The sequence below is a fragment of the Tympanuchus pallidicinctus genome, unplaced genomic scaffold, assembly GCF_026119805.1.
Source record: "Tympanuchus pallidicinctus isolate F22 unplaced genomic scaffold, pur_lepc_1.0 scaffold14, whole genome shotgun sequence".
In the NCBI taxonomy this organism is placed as follows: Eukaryota; Metazoa; Chordata; class Aves; order Galliformes; family Phasianidae; genus Tympanuchus; species Tympanuchus pallidicinctus.
The window spans coordinates 17,760,750-17,767,637 of NW_026294659.1; positions in this window are offsets into that span (position 1 = coordinate 17,760,750).

The window sequence follows — 6,888 nt, forward strand, 5'->3', positions numbered from 1 at the left end:
AAGGCTATTTTAGTAGAATCATTTGTGAAGCCACACATTGTTTAGTAAAAGAAATAACAGCAGTTTGGCCCACACTGAAGAAATTCATCATAGTACAAGACAGTCAATACAATATCTCCATCAAAATATTCTAACACAGCACTAAGGACTGTGGATCGATCTCCACATTTGCAGCAACTTTCTCTAGCAACAAACATCTGCTAGCGCTTCATAAATTATGACATGATCCTGTATTTCATAGGTTTTTCAGGCTTTTATTTAACTTTACATTTATTTAAATGCATCTCTTGGATTTTTAAAGGAAAAAATAAAAGGAGAATATACTAAAAAGCATGTCAGAAAGAAAAAAAAGCCTAAATATTTTGTGGAAAGGAGCCTGCAGATTAGCTTCTTTCTGTTTGAGTGGCATGATCTGCAATCTAAACGAGAGATTTGTTTATTTTTGTTGTTGTTGTTGTTGTTGTTGTGGTTTCTCTTTGTTCTTTTTTTTTTTTTTTTTTCTTTCTTTTTTTTTGGCTTGTAAGGCTACATAGTTAACATTTTCATTGGACTACACTCAAACTGAGGCTTCGTCCAGCAACAACAATCTCCTTAAGCTGTCCATTTTTTTTCTCACATGCACACCTGTTAATATATTTTAAAGGAAATGCTAAAAATATGTTACAAGTAGAGACATAACATATGTCAGTATGAATAAATGAGGTGATTTAGAATTGTATTAAAATCTTCAAGGTGCTTGGTTGGTGAGCCATGCTCTAAAGCACTGCTCATTGACCTCATCTAGAAACAGGATCTAGCCAGACAAGAAAAATGGTTGCAGCTGATCCTTGTTACTCCTGCTGTCTTTGCATAGCTCATTTCATGTAGACTTTTGTCTTTCATTGTGGAGTTAGCATTTGTAAGAAATGTTGGAAAACATTTTGTGGTCTGTTCTGAATTGAGTCAAAGCTCTGCAGATCTGAATCTTTTCAGTTTTTCTCGTAAACTTGGGGAACAGAACGCAAAAGGCCCATTTTGTTTCTTTCAGCAGATAAGAGGGAAATAAGAGTGAGGACTTAAAACTGTAAAGGTTGAGAAGTTGAAAAGGTGCTCATGGGACAGAAGGTCTAGCATTAGGAAACATTTTAAAGCACAGGGAAAGCTTGATTTTGAAACAGGGAAAAAGTTATTTGCTTTAGAAAGATCAAAATATTTTTGTATCTGAGTCTTTACCTGCTTTCCTCAACACTCACCTACCTCAGTAGTAAATTGGAATGTGCCAGGAGAGCAGATTTTGTGGACTTTCAGTCTCCGAGGGTATCTGTGGAGCCTGGAGACAAGGATTGGCAGTATTTGCTTTTTGGAGAGTTATTTCCAGCAAGCCTGGGGAAGTCTGCCCTCTTGAAGCATGCCACTAAGTACATCACTGGAGCTGATGGCTGCATCCTTCCCAAGCAGGGAGAATTTAAAGTCTTTGAAGCCCACCCATGCGTACAGACATAAAAATTGGATGAGTATCTGCAAAAATGATTAATGGCTGCGTTAATGTAAATGTTAGACTACCATAAATACAAACGTGAAGAATAGAAATAAAAATTACTGTTACATTTTTCATTTAAGGAGAGTACTACACATCTTGAAGTAAATGTTCCCTAAATTACTGACACCCTCTATAATAACCTCACTTCGAAATGGTTTTTGGAAACATCACTTTCAAAACTCTAATAAACAGATGTTCTATCAAACAAATATTTTACGAGAGATGTTAATAAGATCTAGGAGATAAAATAGATATACAAACATGCTCACTATTTAACAGATCTACAACCACTGTACATGGAAAAAATGTTACATATCATTTCTGCCTGTCATAGTCCTGTGTATGTTAAATAAAGCAAGGGTGATCAAATATTGAAGGATGGGATGGTGGTCTGATTAGCTAATATAATTCTCCTGGATATAATTAATTTTTCTAAAATATGCTAGACGTTACAGTTAAAACTATCAAATAAAAGTCCATGTGGCCATGTTTTTTTCATTTGCAGCTTAAAATAACAATACTGACCTTGGCATGAGGTATATTTTAGAGATTAATGACCAGCTTGGGTTAATGATCCTTGGCTGTGCTGCTGACCTTCATCTCCTCCCAGCCAGTCATTAATCCTCAGGAAATTCACTATACCTTGATTGTTTTTATTAATATAGCCCATGTTTAAACCTCAGGAACTGTGGCAAATATGTAAGTGGTACTTCACTTACAGAACTCCTTCAACAGAAAACAAAGCAAAAACAACTTCCAAACTTTTAAAAAGCAGAAGAGCAAATCATATGATTTTGGTCAAAAGTATTAATAACAACCTCACTTTGATTGTGTGCTATTTTCTCTGTATGAATCTTACAGTAATTAAGGAGGAATATTGCAGAATTTGAGAAACATAGTATTTGACATTGACTGTCTAGTTCAGGCATATCTGAAACAGCTATCAGCTTTGTATTTAAAAGCCAAATGCTTTGATGTAATTCTTCAAAGTACCGCTCATTCTTCTTTCACTGGCAGCGGTGGAGATCAGAACAATGCATTTATAAATGTGTAAAATGAGTGAGGAGAAACTCGGGTTTTTGCTCCTTAATTATTTTTCCCTGTCTACCTTTCAGATATTTAACTCCTGTAATGAGCTGCAGGTGGGGATTTTGAGGCAGAGAGATTTGCCGAAGTCCTTACAAATAGCCGCATGTGGAGTTATGATTAGAAGATGAGATCCTTTTCTAGTTACTGCTGATAATAGTGTACATTTCTGAAGACCATTTTTTTTCTCCCCATGCTGAGGATCTCTTCCTGAAGATAGTGTGAAAAACTGAATTACCCTTCCTAGTACTAGGAGCATCATCAAAGTTACAGGCTTAGTAACAAATAGTAAGAAAGATAAGCAATACAAATACTCCTTTCTAGAGCTTCTTGAATGGGCAGTTCAGGAAAAAACAAAACCAAAAATCTCTATTTTTGCTGAAATTTAAGAAATTAATACTTAAAACTCTCCCCATTAGATTTTGATCTAGCCATGGTTCCTTTTCTTTCACAGAATGAACCAGCTATTCTTATGGTGGGGGTGAGAAGCCTGATGTGAGCACACTGCCTGTAGGCTCCATTGTTTGCTAGACCCACTGGTGAGCTGCTTCTGGCATGATGAAGTAAGTTGGGTAAGTAGCCTGGTAGCTTTAAGCTGTGTGGTTGGACAATCTTAGGGGTCTTTTCCAACTGTAACGATTCTATGAATACCAACCTAGTAGCCTTCTATGATGTCATCACCAGCTGAGTAGATGGAAGGACAGCAGTGCATATCAAGTGCCTTGTTTTCAGCAAGGTGTTTGACACTATTTCCCACACCATCCTTGTATTGAAGCTGAGAAAGTGTGGGATAGATGAGTGGACAGTGATGTGGATTGAGGGTTGTGATCAGCAGCAGAGTCCGGTTGGAGGCGTGCAAATAGCAGTGTTCCCCAGGGATCAGTGATGGGTCTGGTCTTGTTCAACATCTTCGTTAGTGACCTGGATGAAAGGACAGAGTGCATCCTCAGCAAGTTTGCTAATGGTACAAAGCTGGGAGGAGTGGTTGACAAACTAGAAGACTGTGCTGACATTCAATGAGATGTGGACAGACTGGAGAGCTGGGCAGAGAGTGGTTCAACAAAAGAAAGCGCAGATTCCTACACCTGGGAAAGAATAATTCCACCAGTACAGGTTAGGGGCTTACCTGCTGGGGAGGAGCTCTATGGAGAAGGACCTGGGGGTCCTGGTGCACAGCAGGTTGGCCATAACACAGCGGTATGTCTTGGTGGTCCAGAAGGCCAGTGGTATCCTGAGGTGGCCAGCAGGTCTAGGAAGCTGATCCTCCTTCTCTTCTTTGCACTGGAGAGGCCACTTCTGGAACGCTGTGTCCAGTTCTGGGCTCCCCACTTCAAAAAAGACAGGGATCTTTTGCAAAGACTCCAGAGAAGGGCTGCAAAGATGATTAGGGGCCAGGAGCATTTCCCTAATAAGGAGAGGCTGAGAGACCTGGGAACTGTTCACTCTGGAGAAGAGAAGGCAGAGAAAGGATCTCGTAACAGTTTATGAACAATCTGAAGTGTGGGAGTCAAGTCATTGGGAGGTGGGCTCTATATGGTAGCAAGCAACTGTAGAAACAAGGCAGTGGGCAGAAACTGAACAAAGGAGGTTCCATACTAATATAAGGAGGAACTTTACTGTCAGAGTGATGGGCACTGGAACAGCCTACCCAGAGAGTCTCCTTCTCTGCAGATATTGAAGACCTACATGGATGCCTACCTGTGCAATCTGCTGTGTAAGAATGCTTTAGCAGTTAATTGAACTCAGTGATCTCCAGAGGTCTCTTCCAACACCTACAATTCTGTGTTTCCATGATTCTGTGATATCTTAGTAAATGGCTTCATGAAGGAGACAGGATCTTTTTCGGTTTGGAGCTGGAAAACTTATATTGTCTTCCATTCTTTTTTATGTTCTCAGTTTGGTTTTCTGTCTTACTAGGCTCTGCAGTGCCTTCCAGCAGTGTTTCAGCTATAGAAATGTGGATGAGAGGCTGTGGAATAGAGCCGTATTTTAACCAAGTAGGAAGACTTTTATTTTTTCTTCCATAAACAACTGATTTCAGTGTATTCCCAGCATTTGCAGGTCTGCCAGTCTGAGAAGCAAAAAAAAAAAAAAAAAAAAAAAAAGCCACCCAAAAAAGTAATGACCCCCACAAACCAAACAACAGGAATAGAAATAAACCAGCTAGTAAATCTTTCATTTCTGCTGTAATTTCTGGCTCTGTGCAGATGCAAACTGACCAAGCAAAGGAATGATTTTCCTAAAAGAAACTCACACATCAAAATACAGTTACTTTATAAGGAGTGTTGTTATGGCAAAAGCATATTTTAATGCGAAGGAGAAGAGGCGTGTTTATTCACACACTGTATATAACTTTATACTATTTGCATGCATACTTAGGCCATATAAAAAAAAACAAAACAAAACAAAACAAAAAACCCAAAGTGAAACAAAAGAACCCAAAACCAACACAAGGAAAACTCTGAAAACTCTTAAAAGGTCAACATTTTATTGAGTTTCCCTTCTATGTTTTTGTAATACACAACTGAAAACCATTTAACTTTTTTCCAGATCTAGGAAGATTTTGCTGAGATAAAGGACTTCAGGAGTGAGTCAAAAGCCTGGTTTTAGTGCAAATGTAGCATCTTGCAGTGGAGGGGAAGAAGAAAGTGAACTGACAGAGTTTATTTCTGCAAACTCTGTGACCAGATGATGTAAAGATAAAAATTTTCAGTTAGTAGTAAGATGCTTAGAAAAAACAAGGTGAATTCTGCTAAGAATTTGTTTTTTGAGGCCAGTGGTGGATGCTGGTGAGTGAACAAGGTGGCAGGTGGTTGCCATAAACAAGAAACAGAAAGGTGAAGGTTTCTAGGAGTCTTGGCTGCAAAAAAGGAGTGAATAGGTGAGTAAAAGAAGGCAGGAATAGGCACACTCCTGCTCAAATAAACTGCAACACCATTGCAATCTATCAAGCACCTTGATGCACATATTGGATTACGAACTAAGATGCGGAAGTTTTTTTTGTTGTTTTTTTTTTTTTTTCAGGGAGACTGTTTACTAAGAAAATGTGCATGTAGCAGTGCTAAGTGCATAAAACACGCGTCTGTTTAGTGCTAAAGGAAGTAGCTTGGTGTCAAATGAGATTTTTCAAGGCTCTTGCAAAATCCTGATTATCACATAATCGTGGAATGGTTTGTGATGGAAAGGACCTTTAAGATCTCCTTGTTCCAACCCTCTGCTATAGGCAGGAACACCTCCCTCTAGACGATGCTGCTCAAAGCCCCACTTAAAGAACTGTTTTGTACAATTATGTATTTTTGGCAACAATTTGGTGATTTTCATTAAAAAATACATTTAAAGAAGAAGATGCAGAAGATAGTATAAGCATCTTTTTAGTAGATTAAAAAGACACGATTTCCCATGAGAAATACACTAAATTTTCCTGCAATGAAAATACAATGCATAGGGTGAGGGCATCAAATTTATATTGCCTAGATGAATTTAAATGTTACATTTCTAAACCTTTGAATGTCTTGCTTTACAACCTTAATTTTGTCTTATTGTAGTTAAATTGAACAATGCAAATTATACTGAGAGGATAAATTTAAATGAAGAAGAAAATGTGTGTATATAAATAAATGTGTATATATCTATATATAGCTACATATATATCTATACATATCTATATATTTAGATATATATATAAATTGCCCCAAACCACCCATAAAAGTAATGGATATTCTTCTACTAAGAGTAGTTTGTCTAAAGATCTTCATGTTAATATTTTTCTTCATTTTGAGTGGTGACATTTTACTGCTTCTTAGAGCCTGCACCAAACAGTGTAGATAATTTCATATTATCCTCATTATCATCTTGTTGAATGTGTTTTGCTGTGAGGAATTGACATAAAGAAAAAGCAAAAATATGTCAGGAAGCAAGGCTCAAAGGAATGCAAGCACGTCACCTGACATCGTATGTCAAGGCTGCTTCTACAATAGCAATTTATTTTGAAACTGTAGTGTGTTCTCAATGTTCTGATTGCCTCCAGTTTACCATACATTGATCCAGCTTATGAAGTGGCTTTAGTTTGTGGGCATCACTTTAGGGGAAACTGAGGTGGAAGCTCCTTTTCAGCAGTGTGACAGTCTTCGATGGGGTACCATGAGTACAAAAATGAACTGCTTTTTGTACACTTTGTACTCATCTGCTGTTGAAGTGATGGAGTGGGTGGGAAAGGATTGCTTGAGGATTATGGAGGAGTTTTGACCTTTGGCTTATTGTTCTGGGGAAGTGCTGCACATGTC